Source organism: Schistocerca cancellata, chromosome 1, assembly GCF_023864275.1.
Source record: "Schistocerca cancellata isolate TAMUIC-IGC-003103 chromosome 1, iqSchCanc2.1, whole genome shotgun sequence".
In the NCBI taxonomy this organism is placed as follows: domain Eukaryota; kingdom Metazoa; phylum Arthropoda; class Insecta; order Orthoptera; family Acrididae; genus Schistocerca; species Schistocerca cancellata.
The window spans coordinates 776509888-776526355 of NC_064626.1; positions in this window are offsets into that span (position 1 = coordinate 776509888).

Sequence of the window (16468 nt, forward strand, 5' to 3'; positions counted from 1 at the left end):
CTGCAACTGATAATAGAAGGGAAGATCCAGGGTCAAAGAAGGAAAGGGTGAAGGAGAATAACTTGGCTGGATAACATAAACCAGTAGAGAGGATTACAAAGTGCAGAGCAACTACTACATAATACAGTTTTTAGAATAAACGTGTCATGTGGGCACCAATGTCCACTATGGATAGACAGAAGAAGATACAAGAAATAACACACAAACTGGATAAAGGAGAAAAAAATAACAGGTATTTTCTTGGACATGAGTAAAGCTTTTGATGCTGTGAATAATGTCATTTTATTGCATAAATTACAAGGCTATAGGATGAGAGGAGTAGCCCTAAAACTATTTAACTTCTATTTAAAACACAGGAGACAGTATGTTGAGACATCTTATAATAGGACTAAACAAACTAAATCAGCCTACGTGATATTTCAACGTGAAATTCTCCAGGGAAGTCTATTAAGGCCTTTTCTGGTTCTTGTGAATGTTAATAATTAATTCAATCCCAAAATTGCAAGGTCATAAGCCATGTGGGTGGACATCCTTTGTCAGCTGGAGCAGTGACATGAAAACTGCTGTCAACAATAATGAAATCAGCTACAATATTCTGTCAACTTACCTTACTGTAAATAAGCTACTAGTAAATAAAATGAAGGCAGTGACAATACAGTTTCTGCTTCACTATAATCTAAATGTAAACATTATTCCATTTACACCTTCACTGGCACTCAGATATAGAAATAAACATTAAATTTTATTAATTTTAAAACCTGTCATAGTAGGAGCATATAGATCATGTTAGCAAGAAAGTCTCTACAAATATGTATTTAGTATAATGGGTCTCAGCCTTCTTGAACCATGATATTTTAAGGTAAATATATTCCAAACTGGTAGATCACATTCGCAATATGGTATCAACACCTAAGGTGTGACACCTGCAATCTAATCAGCCGGGCTTTTTAGACTACAAAGAAAGGCAAGATAAGTGTTAGATAAGGTAAACAAGGGAGAGCCTTATAGAGCAATTTTCAGGAGATATAAAGTACTTGCCATATACTCTATGTAAATCCTGCAAGAATCATGTCTGTGAAAATCCAGAACTTAATGCAATGAATAATGATGTACAGAACTACAACACATGGAGAAGGGAAAACTTTTGCAGATTTACAAGTTATAAAAAGGCTTCAGAAATACATTCTTTTTAATAGGTTACCATATGATTTTAAGACCAATAATAATTTAAGAATAAACTGAAGCACTTGTAAATAGAGAAGGGCTGATATTCAACAGAGGATTTTAAATTGCAACTTCTCTTTGTTAAAACTGTTAGTGAATATAGCAGTGCCACATTTTTGCAACAGAAAACTGATAATTCCTGATTCTCACTTTTTTATATCAATGTATTACAGCTGAACCCTGGGTTAGTGGGGTGGTTTCAGTGCAGTATGACTGGCAGCAGATGACTGTGGAGGGGTTGCTGGCTGGAGGTGGGAGAAACATGGCTATCAAAGTAAACACTTTATTTCATGCAGACATGCAGACATTTGCGCTCTCCCAACACAGAGCAGTGAACATGCTCCTCTCAGCATGTGGTGAGGATTGCTTGGCCAGCAAGGTGACAGCTAGTGCCCAGACGGCTCGCTGACATACGCGTGCCCAGGACTGCTGATGCCAGTGTCCAGTATGTGGCATGCAACCCGGTTATATGAGGTGTGCTACAAGCGAACGGCATCAGTGGTGCTTGAAGGCAACCAGAATTCTTGCAATGGTTGCTAGCTCCCAGGTGGGGGGCTGTGTCCCATTGGGTGATGTTGTGGCGTGGCAGTGCCTGCACCGGTGGCAGTGGATGCTGGCTGCCTTGCCTGGGAGTCAACCCAGTGCTCCCTGAACTGGAGTACAGCTCACTAATGTAATGGGGCTGGGATAGCCTTGCCACACTGTGGCACCAAGTCTTAGGACAGGAAGCTGATAACATGACAGAAGCCTGAACTCATGACTGCTGCTGGTAGTGACGTGTCATCCATTCATCAGGCACAGCCTCCCCATCCTAAGAGTACTGCTGGGCTGCGAATGAATCTGCTACAAAATGGCCACTATTTATATCCAGATAGCATCACACTTCTTATGCCAGTGTACAGCTTCTAGTCATTTTTGATAATACCACAAAAGCCTGTCAACAGAGAAATCCCCTTGCCTGTATTGTAAGAATTGTGTCTTACCACTGTGCTGGCAGGTTTTGCAGAGCCAAGCCTGGCTCATCTCACAATGAATAAATGGCCCTTTTACTATTAATGTAATGCCAATACCTCACACTTGCCAGTTGTCAGCATCTGCTGCCATGATTTACCACTATACTCCCACAGACTTGCTCAAAAAATGGGAGTGGCATTACACAACCTCCTTCTACTGGAAGATTACCCCCCCCCTTTTTTTTTCTCCACTTAGAACCAGTCTACAGAGGTTCCCAAGCAGACTGAACATCATATCATATTTGTGGAACCAGATTCCACTAATGGAGTGATCAGTGACCAGTGACTTAAATCACACAGTTGAGAGGCCGCATTTAACCTTCAAAGCTGACTCACTAGACTTCCTCTTAAGCTACTTATTTACTACTCCACCCAATAGTCCATAATTTTGTTAATTATCAGCTGTTGTGAGTTGAGAACTTATTTGAATATAGAATATCTACGAAAACCATGTTTTGTGATTTCATAGTGAGTTATTTAAATGTAGAACCTCTCTTATAGCCCTCACCTCTCTGGAATTTGAAAAGAAGTCAACAATTAAATACATGGCACTGCATAACAGGAGCACATCACCAAGAGAAAACAAGATGGTGACTGGGAAATTTGGAAAAGAAGGTAACTGTTATTACGGGGAATGAGTAAAGTCTTGGCATTTCGCAATATATCAATCACTTAAAATCAACTCACAACAAGGAAAAAACCTCAAGGGAGGAGTCAAATCATCTGGGTTATGAAGTAGCTATTGAAATCAAGAATTTTATGTTGAGCTACATGTTGTGTCACTGGGTGGTCCACTTTGCTCTTGGCCACAGTTTTGTGGTGGCCATTTATCCTGGTAGACAAATGGTTGGTAGTCATACCAATATAAAAAGCTGTGCAATGATTGCAGCAGAGCTGGATAATAATAGGTTCTTTTACAGGTGATACGGTCTCTGATGGGACAGGAGAAGCCTGTGACACTTTCTATTCCAGTCCTGCCACAGGTATATTGTATCCTAGCAGAGACCAGAGTACCTGTGATAGTAGCTGTGTCATATACCAGTTCTGCTGCAGTCATTGCATGGCTTTTTATATTGGTGTGATTACCAACCAGCTTTCCACTAGGATGAATGGCCACCATCAAACTGTGGCCAAGAGCAAAGTGAACCACCCTGTGGCACAACATGCAACTGAACATAACATGCTCGATTGCAACAGCTGCTTCACAACCCAGACCATCTGGGTCCTCTTCTCCACCACCAGCTTTTCAGAACTGCGTAGATGGGAATTATCCTTACGACACATTCTGCTACAGAAATCATCCTGACCTTAACCTATGGTCAGCTTCTGTCCCCATACACTCCACCCAACATTTTCTGCCTGTCTGTGCTATCACCTTCTCTCAATTAACATCTGTTTGCCCTCATTGTGCACTGCTCTGTCCCAACCCACTTACTGGTCTTTTCTGCATCTCTGCTCTTCTCCTTTTCTGCTTCCCATTCCCTCCCCCTCCCTCCCCCACACCATCATGATGTTGCGCCTGGCAGCCTTGTCTTGTCATCATCCAGTCCCTGTACATTCAGCCAGGCAGCATTCACTTCTCTCCCTCGCACACATACCCGTATTTCAAGAAGGTAAAGTAAGGATTTCTGAAGTTACTACATGCGTTACAGAGTTCTTTGTGACCTGCGCAGAGTTAAGATAGAAAGTTCAAATTTGGTAAAAACATATAATCTGGCATATAAAATACTTTCACTGTGATTATTTTTCTTTGTTTGCATTTTGGAATGAGTAAAGTCACAAGGATCAAGTGATATGTAGAGATCTGTGTAGATTAATTTCCTTTTGATACAGACTTACAATTTTGAAATTCTAATATGATAAAGAGTCATGAAATTAGCAATATGATGTGTTTTCTGACTGTTGGAGGTGAAATATTTTAGTCACAATCCACCTCTGAAGAGTTCTCTCAGAGGAATCAGATTTTTCCATCAGGTCTTTAAAAATTTGTATTTGTTTTATCTTGCTGTATAAGGTGATACTGGGGTTCACTATGGAAGGGATCCTCTATCAGTAAAAAATTATTTGATCTGCAGTTATAATGATTACAAGATGTGCAGTTTACTAGCGGCAACTGTGGGCATGAGTTATTCAGAGCAGGAATAGGGTGGTTGAACATCTGTATGAACTGCAGTGACTGATTGTGTGTGATGTAGGGCGTATGGGGTTGTGCTTTATAATGGAAATCACAATGCCTTCACTCAGCAGTCCATATATCTTGTTTCAAAAGCACTTTGTGGATTTCACAATGTTTTATAGTACCAATCAGCATGAAGCCTTGATCTGGCTGACCCCATTGCAGTCTTATAACATAATGCATGTGACTTTTTAACAGAGATTATTTGCTTCAATTTGGTTTTGACAGGTAAACCACTCTGCTCCCAATGCATTAATTTTTTTTTTCTGTTTAGCTGTTGATGATATGGGAGACACTGGTCGCCTTTCTCTTCTTACCAAGACAGGAATGTCAATGCTGTGGCCAGAACTTAAGTTTTTTTTTTTTCGGTCAGTTGCCTTCATACCTATTTTGTACATACTTGGTGAAAATCAAGCCATCAGATGATAACAGCATATAGCAATGAGGAAGAGGTTTGGGGGAATTGACCAGTGTGTTCCAAAAGTATGAAATGTTGATTCTGGGAAATTGGTTGCCACAATCTTTCCATCAGCTCTGGCAACATCAGGTGTGGTTGGCCACCACAGTCTTCTCATCAGGCGTATTAGTATTCAATGAATTGTCTGCACCATCATCTGACTGTTGCTCATAATGTTGGATCCATATTTAGGGTGCACATGGCAATGGGTATATGCTAGAGTTTGCTTCTGAAAGTGCAGAAATGTGACAAGTGCAAGCAGCTCACAATTGCAGGAGACAACATTAGTGCTGCCATTTTCTCCTAATAATGGAAATTATTCCTACCACAACACTGAAATAACACAACATTATTGCCTCAGAAGTCACCTCAACTAAAATGGGTGTGCAGTTTGGTGTGACAATTCATGTCATCTGTGAACGTGATCAGAACTTACTTTCTATATAATCCTTGCACATGTATGCCATGATATGTTTTCATTGGATAGACAGATAAACAAATCCATAGGTGCAGCAAATTTGTACATTCTAAAAATGCAAGACTAAATCAAATTATTTACTGCTGAGTCAATTGTTCTAGTATGATTCAAAGCATGGAAAAACAAAGAGCGTGTCATTTCATTCAATACAACTGTTTTTGGATCAGTATTTTTTTTTCTTTTTGGACTTATAGCAAAACTGAATGTACTAAGTGTTTGTTAATAACACTAATATCAGAGAGATCATAAAATAATGTAAAGTGAATTGAATTACAATATGATGAGTATGGTGTGATAACATAATGTGGTGACGGAGTGCCAGCAACAGTTACATCAGACAGACACAGAAGTTACTGCAGGAAAGTAAGGGTGAATCTCAAAATTTCTACAGCAGTCAAGTACACCCATCACATGTCTGCATATGACTGATTTTTCAACCACATCTAGTTCATGTTGTGCTTTGAATGTACACTGCAGTCAGAGGGCTAAAAACAGCATGTTCAACAAATTTACTCTGAGGTGAATGATGCACATCAATGCATTTATACAGGACTTTAAAGGTACACAGTCAGAGCAGAGACTGAGACAAAGAAAAATCCTCATGTTATTAATCAGGTGGAATGAAAAGCATAAAATTGAGGAACATGATTAAAAAAGGAGTGTATGTGATATTCTGAATTCAAAACTGCTTTCTTGGTGAAATACAGGACAAAAATTAATGGGATGGAATTCCACACTTTGTTTTCTGCCATCTATGTAACCTAGATTTTAGTAGAGCATTTACCAAATTCCTAGGAAATCAAAAGGAAAGGAACCACTATAAAGAAATTGTATATAAAGAGTGGAATGCTGTACAATGGGAAGTACATGGACAGATCTGATTAAAAGGCAAATTAATAAGCACAATAACTGAGGCTACAAATCAAGTGAAGGAAGTATTTTCACACAGATAAAACGTAAAGAGAAATGACTGTTCTCATCATGAAGAAGATCAGAACAACAATATAAAGGCATTGCTACCCTGTCCAATAGTATACAAAATAGGACATAATATGTGAGTACTAGTAAGAGCATGGCATAATGAATACAGAAAAGTGATATGTATTTTGGTCAGTTACACTGGAATGCCTTTTGAATGACTAACACTACAACAAATAATAGCAATCCAAACCAACAATTTAGAGAAAAACAAGAAGAACTGATAAGTGCAGAAGAAGTCAATAAGCATCAGGTGGTCACTATAGTCACAGAAAGAAAAATAAAGATGTAAAGGGCAAAAATATGGTAGATTCCAGTAGTGAGCTATGCACAGTCAAAATGGAAGCCAATTATCATGTGCTGTGTGAGGCAGATATTGAAGATAATGTGCGGTAGTGACTGACTTTGTTGAAAGAAGTTACAATGGACACAACATACGGCATAGACATATTTTGCAAATGCAAAGTTAACTTTTGTGAAACAAAAGTTGTGTACAGAATTTTGTATGTAGCTCATTCACAACACATTGCACTCAATCATAATGCACTTGTACCACTTTTAATGCTTCCCTTTATTTTATTTATTTATTTATTTTATTTACACATCAAATTCCATAGTACCAAATTCAGGAGCAAACCTCCAAGGTCATGGAAAGTGTCAGTACATGAAATTACAACATAAAAGTAACAACAGATAAAAATAAATGTTCATGAACCTGAAAAAAGTCAGTCCATAGGTTTAAGTTGGTTGGTTGGTTGTTGGGATGTTTAAGGGGGACTAAATAAGTTTAAGTAAACACTATCAGCAATACAATAAGAATCAGCATAATTTTTCAAGGAACTCCTCGACAGAATAGAAGGAGTGACCCATGAGGAAATTCTTCAGTTTCAATTTGAAAGTGCATGGACTATTGCTAAGATTTTTGAATTCGAGTGGCAGCTTATTGAAAATGGATGCAGTAGTATACTGCACATCTTTTTGCACTATAGGTAAGGAAGCCCGATCCAAATGCAGGTTTGATTTCTGCCAAATATTAACCAATTGCCCGAACCGCCTGTTTCTGGGCCAAAAATATCCTTGTAGAATGGGAACAGTTACCCCAAAATACACTACTGGTAATTAAAATTGCTATGTCAAGAAGAAATGCAGATGATAAACGGGTATTCATGGGACAGATATATTATACTAGAACTGACATGTGATGATTACATTTTCACACAATTTGGGTGCATAAATCCTGAAAAATCAGTACCCAGAACAACCAACTGTGGCTGTTATAATGGCTTTGATACGCCTGGGCATTGAGTCAAACAGAGCTTGGATGGCATGTACAGGTACAGCTGCCCATGCAGTTTCAACACGATACCACAGTTCATCAAGAGTAGTGACTGGCGTATTGTGACGAGACAGTTGCTCGGCCACCATTGACCAGATGTTTTTAATTGGCGAGAGATCTGGAGAATGTGCTGACCAGGGCAGCAGTTGAACATTTTCTGCATCCAGAAAGGCCCATACAGGACCTGCAACATGTAGTCATGCATTATCCTGCTGAAATGCAGGATTTCGCAGGGATCGAATGAAAGGTAGAGCCAAGGGTCGTAACACATCTGAAATGTAATGTCCACTGTTCAAAGTGCCGTCAATGCGAACAAGAGATGACCAAGATGTGTAACCAATGGCACCCCATACCATCATGCCGGGTGATATGCCAGTATGGCGATGATGAATACATGCTTCCAATGTGCGTTCATCGCGATGTCGCCAAACATGGATGCGACCATTATGATGCTGTAAACAGAACCTGGATTCATCCAAAAAAATGACGTTTTGCCATTCATGCACCCAGGTTCATCACTGAATACACCATCGCAGGCGCTCCTGACTGTGATGCAGTGTCAAGGGTAACCACAGCCATGGTCTCCAAGCTGATAGTCCATGCTGCTGCAAATGTCGTCGAACTGTTCGTGCAGATGGTTGTTGTCTTGCAAACGTCCCCATCTGTTGACTAAGGGATCCAGACGTGGATGCACGATCCGTTACAACCATGTGCATAAGATGCCTGTCGTCTCAACTGCTAGTGATACAAGGCCATTGGGATCCAGCACGGCATTCCGTATCACCCTCCTGAACCCACCGATTCCATATTCTGCTAACAGTCATTGTATCTCGACCAACATGAGAAGTAATGTTGCAATACGATAAACCGCAATCACGATAGGCTACAATCCGACCTTTATAAAAGTCGGAAACGTGATGGTATGCATTTCTCCCCCTTACACGAGGCATCACAGCAATGTTTCACCAGGCAACGCTGGTTGGTTGGTTGGTTGGTTTTTGGGGGAAGAGACCAAACAGCGAGGTCACCAGTCTCATCGGATTAGGGAAGGACATGGAAGGAAGTCAGCCGTGCCCTTTCAGAGGAACCATCCCAGCATTTGCCTAGAGTGATTTAGGGAAATCACGGAACTAAATCAGGGTGGCCAGACGTGGGATTGAACCATCGTCCTCCTGAATGCTAGTCCAGTGTGCTAACCACTGTGCCACCGGCAACGCTGGTCAACTGCTGTTTGTGTATGAGAAATCGGTTGGAAACTTTCCTCATGTCAGCACATTGTAGGTGTCGCCACCGGTGCCAACATTGTGTGAATGCTTTGAAAAGCTAATCATTTGCATATCACAGCATCTTCTTCCTGTCGGTTAAATTTCATGTCTGTAGCACATCATCTTCGTGATGTAGCAATTTTAATGGCCGGTAGTGTATATACCATACAACATAAGTGAATGAAAATAAGTAAAGTAGACTAATTTTCGTGTCGAAGTATCACTCACTTCTGATACCATTCAAATAGTAAAAATGGCAGTATTAAGTCTTTGAACAAGATCCTGAATGTGGGCTTTCCACAGCAGCTTACTATCTATCTGAACACCTAGAAATTTGAACTGTTCAGTTTCACTAATCATATTCCCATTCTGTGAAATTAAAACGTCATGTTTTGTTGAATTGTGTGTATGAAACTGTAAAAACTGAGTCTTACTGTGATTTAACATTAGTTTATTTTCTACAAGCCATGAACTGAGGTCATGTACTGCACTATTTGGAACCGAGCCAATGTTGCACACAACATCCTTTACTACCAAGCTAGTGTCATCAGCAAACAGAAATATTTTAGAGTTACCTGTAATACTAAAGGGCATGTCATTTATATAAATAAGGAACAGGAGTGGTCCCAACACGAGGCACCCCCCACTTGACAGTACCCCATTCAGATCCCACATCACAGCTGTTATCAACATTGTGAATAATGACCTTTTGCTGCCTGTTGCTAAAGTAAGAGGTGAACCAATTGTGAGCTACTCCCCGTATTCCGTAATGGTCCATCTTCTGGAGCAATATTTTGTGATCATCACAATCAAATGCCTTACTTAAATCAAAAAATATGCCAAGCGTTTGAAACTTTTTGTTTATCCCACCCAGTACCTCACAGAGAAAAGAGAATATAGCATTTTCAGTTATTAAACGACTTCTAAAGCTGAACTGTACATTTGATAGCAAATCGTGTGATATAAAATGATCAATTATCCTTACATACAAAGCCTTTTCAACAACTTTTGCAAACAATGATGGCATAGAAATAGGTCTAAAATTATCTACATTATCCGTTTCTCCCTTTTTATAAAGTGGCTTTACTACCGAGTACTTTAATCGCTCAGGAAACTGACCATTCCTAAAGGAAAAATTACAAATATGGCTAAATACAGGGATAACATGTGCAGCACAGTACTTTAATATTCTGCTAGGCACTCCATCATAACCTTGAGAGTCCTTAGTCTTCAGTGATTTTATTATTGACTCAATCTCCCTCTTGTCTGTATCACAGAGGAGTATCAAACAATGGAAAATCCAGGATGGAATGTCACAATACGAGAGAAGGAAAGTTGTTACTCACCACAGAGCGGAGATGCTGAGTCGTGATAGGCACAATAAAAAGATTCACACAATCATAGTTTTTGGCCATTAAAGCCTTTGTCAGCAGTAGACACACACACACACATGCATGTGTGTGTGTGTGTGTGTGTGTGTCTACTGCTGACAAAGGCTTTAATGGCCAAAAGCTGTGATTGTGTGAATCTTTTTATTGTGCCTATCGCGACTCAGCATCTCTGCTATATGGTGAGTAGCAACTTTCCTTCTCTCGTATTGTCACAGAAGAGTATTTCAGACATCAATCACGGAAAGGCATTTGCCAAGAAAGTTGTATGATTTCCTGTAGAAACTAAATTTTAATTTACTTCACCAGCAATGCTCAGAAAATGAGTGTTAAATACTGTACATATATCTGATTTATCAGTAACAGAAATATTTTTACTGCAAACTGACTTTATATCGTTGACCTTGTGCTGCTGACCAGACACTTCCTTCACAACTGACCATATAGTTTTAATTTTATCCTGTGAATTAGCTATTCTATTTGCATACCACACACTCTTTGCCTTCCTAATAACATTTTTAAGCACCTTACAATACTGTTTGTAATGGGCTACTGTAGCTTGACTGTGACTACTACATTTACTCACTTTTTTTAAAAAAAGCAGGACATCTTCAGTCATGATGCCTGCAGTTCACTTGGTCCTTATGCTGCTACATTGTCTTGTACTCCCTATGTACACCATTTCAATGCCATGAGCTAATAATATCAAACCATCTTCTGACAAACAACATGAGTATAGCATCTACAGGATTTTTTTTCAATAGCACCACCATTGTAAATGATTTCCAAACAACAGTATCATTAAATGCTTTGTTTTGTTGCCTGCAAATAGCATCTCAAACTGCTCATAACTACAGAAAGAATAACATAACTCAGGACTAAGAAGACTTGAAGAGAAACAAACTAGTGTACATCTCAGCATAAGATAATTAAGGACTAAGACATTCTAGAAACCTGTAGCATACAATAGACAATAATTCTGCCCTACTGTACAAATTAGATATTAAGGTGAAGGCTCTAAACTGAAATTATGGAATAACTGTGTTAAACTTCTTATGTATAGTTAGTGAAATCAGCAGAGATTCCTTTACTTAATGAACTGTAGCAGCATACAACATGCAAATTGGTAAGAGAGTCAAAATAGGTGAACAGTATAATATGGTTGAATTTTCATCCTTTCCCAAGCACTTACGAGTTGGAATAACTCACATCTCACACAGAATGTTTTGTAGAATAAGAGAGCATTTATATTTGCCACTAGTCATATTGCTAACATTCCTGGATGAATAACACTTCTAATTGTTTCAGTTGAAACCATAAATGATGTTAATGCAGGACAATGATGAACAATAACCAATACACTCATGAGAGAGTACAAAACAGATGTGCCATGTTAACATACTACCGCCAAGAGGTCGCTGCCTTCAACAACAGAGTCACCTGCTGTAGCCAGCAGTAACCGCATGGCAAAGTGTTACATAAACTGTGTACTTGTAGCAGTTGCTGAGCAACCTGCACCTGAAATTGTGATTTACTGATGCCTTTGTGAAATGTTCATGTCCCAAAATACCACTGATTTTTGTACCTACTTAGCATCGCAGAAAATTTAATTTACACTGAATGTGCTCTCATGACCTATGGAAGTTGATTGCTGTATCTTGATACTCGTGTGTGAGTGTGCTCTCACCGCGCACGTGTGTTTGTATTGGTCACCAATTTATCAGCATGGGCTGCCTCTCTCCTGATGGATGAGCTTTTATAAACACTTGTGTACCACCCATGACATAATTTGTACAGAAATTTGAGTAAGAAAATAACATGTTAGACGATTTGCACAGAAACTTGATGAAGGAACTATTTTCCAAGATACCATGGTCCTCTTGGAGCATTTATAGTCATCCATTAAGAGAAGAAAAAGGGCATATCAAGTTGCTAAATATTTGGAGCAGTACATTACATGAAGAATATGAATGGCCAATAACATTCACAGATCTCAATCTAATAAGCATGCATGAGACACCCAGCTATCCCACTGCCTGCCTTACAGATACCCCGCAGGACTTTTAAAAACTCGAGAGAAAATGAATGTACAGTATGCACTCAAGTTCTGAGAGTGAACTTATTACTGGCATACAAGCAACATCAGTGTAGTAACTGTGGTGGCAGCTGGAACAAACCACTGTAAACAACATATCTGCAATTGACCAGTCAATTGTGAGCAGCCAATGGTAAGCAGTGGAGGTGCGACCAAAGCATGTCAAGTTGTGCCTCACAAACTGCAATGGAGCAACAGCTCTACATCAGGCGTTCAAGAATTTTTGAACAAGAGGAAAGGGTGTGCAATGTCTGTCCCACACACCACGACTCCCGAACAAACGTCAGTATATGTAAATGCCTGTCGCATTATAACGATACAGCCTCCCACAACATTAATATGAAGTGTCTGATACCATCTTTTTATATGCATCCGGGTTGTTATCGGATGATTAAGTGCTTCCTAAGGCCTTGTATGTGTACCTTTATTGGTATGAATTAATCCAATTTGCTAAGCACTGAATATTTTTGTGAAAACATATAGAATATTCTGGAAGGACGCATACTGTTGTAATTGTCAATAGATTGTTGTCATTATGTACAAATGCTAAATCAAATATCTAATTGAGAAACTGAAGTAATAAAAATATAGTGACAAATGTTAAGAGGCTGTGGAAATGTTGGCATAAATAACTAACACCTCTAATTACCATGAAATGTAATGATCATATGGAATTACCATAATTACACTTGATTAATGAGTTAACACAGAAAACATCATTATCTTGAGAAACAGCTTAAAAGTTATTACCAAGTGATGTATTTTCATTTTTTATCTATTTTTATGTCCTTCTTAGCAATTAATGTTCTTTGTAATTACATTTCTAATTAACTCTCCAGTTGTTTGCATCAAAAAACTTCTCAATTTCCAGAATTTGAGGCCTTATTTGTGAATTCTACATACGTAATTGGATAGAGCACGAGTTCTGTACTGTCACTGAATGTTAGTAACCAAATCCAAACTGTAATTAATTACATAACTAAAATAATATAAGAGATATTATTGTAATTAAAGTTCAGATTGATTTTCTTATGGAAAACTACAGATAATACTACAACAATTATGTCATTCGATATTGCATTTTATACCTTATTCGGATGTAACACCAGTTTCCTTACATTTTGTAAATTTTAATTGTAACATCAAATTTTCGCAAAATTAATAATGTGTTATTTTGAAATTTATAGTTAAAATTCTATATAAAGGGACGCAGTGATGCTGCGAAAGGTCAGTCAGAGTTAGTCAGTGTTTTGTTTACGTGTGGAGTGTGTAGTTCGTTTGTCAACTAATGTAAATAAATTTTGTGAAGCTTGGAACTTTTGTTTTCAATCATTAATGAATCCCAGGCAAATGAAATTTAAGTTAAGTGTTAACAATCCAAGGAGAATGTTACATTTGGTGGAGATGAGCTGGGATTGATGTTTGAAACATGGAACTATGTTAAACAAGTGACTGTTTCAGGTGAACGTAAGACGACTGCCAAGCAAAACTTGTTTTGAAAAACGTATATTATGGATGTACAGAACAAATGAATGGTACCACATGGGAAGAGTTGGTGTGGATAAAAAGGACCAAATTCTTGGACAGCACCGTCAACCATCAGATGAGTAACAGTTTATTTTTTGAAATAGTTTTGTGACAGTGACAAACATTTGTGTGGGAAGTTTTTATATTTTGTAATTTACTATGGGTGATGACGAAAATATAAAATTGTGTGAGGAAAAACATGTAGGCTGTGAATTTGTAGAAAACACTTCGGACCTAGGATCAAGTATCAGTGAGCTATCATCCAGCAGTAATCCAAGTGTAGACTGAAGTTCTGGTGGAGATTGTTCCAGTGAAAATGTTGCCACGAGTACTCCAATCACACAAGGAAGAGTAGGCGGAGATGATTTGTTAATGTTATTAATGCAGCATATGAAAGAAGCAAAGGAACAGATGGGACAAATTAGGCAGGATACTAGACAGATAAGGGAAATCCAGGAGAGTTTGGCAGCACTAAAAATTACTGTTGAGACAGAGCAGGGTGAACTCAATACTCATGTAGGAGCACTGGAAGAACGGGTTGATGTATTAAAAATTAATTTCACACAAGAGTTGTCCAAAAACAAGGAGAGATTCGAAAAACTAGACAAACATGTAGAAGCAGAAAATTCTAAACTTAAAGTAGAGGTAGTTCAGACTAGGAGAATTTTAGAAGGAAAAGTAGAAGCTTACAAAAGGAACTCTGAGCTAAAACTTACAGACATTTCCAATCAAATACTGTAAGTAATGTAGAACTGAAGTGTAATGAAAAAATAGATTTGTGTAAAAATAATGTTGTAGATTTAAGTAAGAGAGTTGTAGAATTACAAGAGGGTGTAGCTCAAAGAAATTTTGTTAGCAATATTAATTGTGTATGGGGTGGCATACCTTTAAAATGCTTTCCAAGAGATGGGAAACTGCATCATGTTGATTTTTACAGCATTGTCAGGATAATTTTAGTAATGACACAACAGACAATGTTAAAATTAAATTTGTTAAGCGATTTTTGGATGGAGAAGCAATCTCATGGGCCAATCAGAATGTAAATTCTACTATGTCATATGGTGAATTTGAAAGAAAATTCTTAAATAAGTTTTGGCCAGAATCCGAGCAAGCTAGGATTAAAAGTGAGTTTTTGAATGTTCAAATGTATATGGAAGAAATGGTAGCCTGAAGTGTTTTTGTGAAATCCAATTGAGGGAATTACTTGGGTTGGGGTTGTTTTGAGGCAGAAGACCAGACAGCGAGATCATCGGTCTCATCGGATTAAGGAAGAATGGGGAAGGAAGTCGGCCATGCCCTGTCAAAGGAACCATCCCGGCATTTGACTTGAGCAATTTAGGGAAATCATGGAAAACCTAAATCAGGATGGCCGGATGCGGGATTGAACCGTCGTCCTCCATAATTCGAGTAGGAAATTAGTGCACTTAGACAAACCTTTTTGCAAACTAATACAAATAGATGCCTTAAAAAGGAGATTACTGAAAAGAGTACAGTAGGAGTTGATTTATGGACCAGATGACTCTGTAGATCAGTTCTTGAGATATGTAGATAAGTTGGATAGAGCATTTGAGAGAAATGAGAGGTTAAATAAGGGCAGATTTGGCCATCAACCATCTGGGGGGTGGAATCAGAGCAGGAATCAAGGGAGGAGTGATAATGAAAATCAGAATAATAACAGTAGTTACAATAGAAGTGATAATAGATGGATCAACCATAGGAATGGAAATGGAAACAGAGGACATGACAACAGGGAGAGACCTTGGGAGAATAGTAACAGACAATCAGATAATCACCAATCAAGGCGAGGAAATTTAAACTGATGGACACCTCACTGGGAGCCTGTCAGTTTGGGGTGAGAAATAAGTACCAAAATCAGGCTAAACACCACCAGCATAGAGACACTGAAAGTAGATACATCAGACAGAGTAATCGGAGATAATGGAGTGGAAATGACAGAACTAATGGAAGAAGAGCATATCAGATTAACAAATTACAGTTTGACAGTAAATTCTGGAAAAGTGTGGATGAAAGTGTTGAAGATAGAAGTAATAACATCTGTAAGAATGTTGAAGAGGTTCTGTTAGAGGAGGAAACTATCTCAATTCTATATAAACAGTATGGCGAAGAACTTTGCAAAGAAAATGTTGGCTCTGATAATAATCTTGATGAGTTTGGATTAAGTAAATTAATAGAGGAAGAATCCATCCCTATTAATTGGCGACTCCATGTTGTCTTGTGCACTACGACCAGGTAACAGGTATACTTGAAAAAAGAGACAGCATTGGTCGTATATTTTTCTATTGCAAAATCGATTTTCTGTCACTGAGTGACCATCTTCAGTGCTATATTGTATAACAAATTGGGATGCACTGTTGTCACTAAGCTTACGGCAATCACATAGACTATGTGATTGCCGTAAGCTTAGTGACAACAGTGCATCCCAATTTGTTATACAATATAGCACTGAAGATGGTCACTCAGTGACAGAAAATCGATTTTGCAATAGAAAATATACGACCAATGCTGTCTCT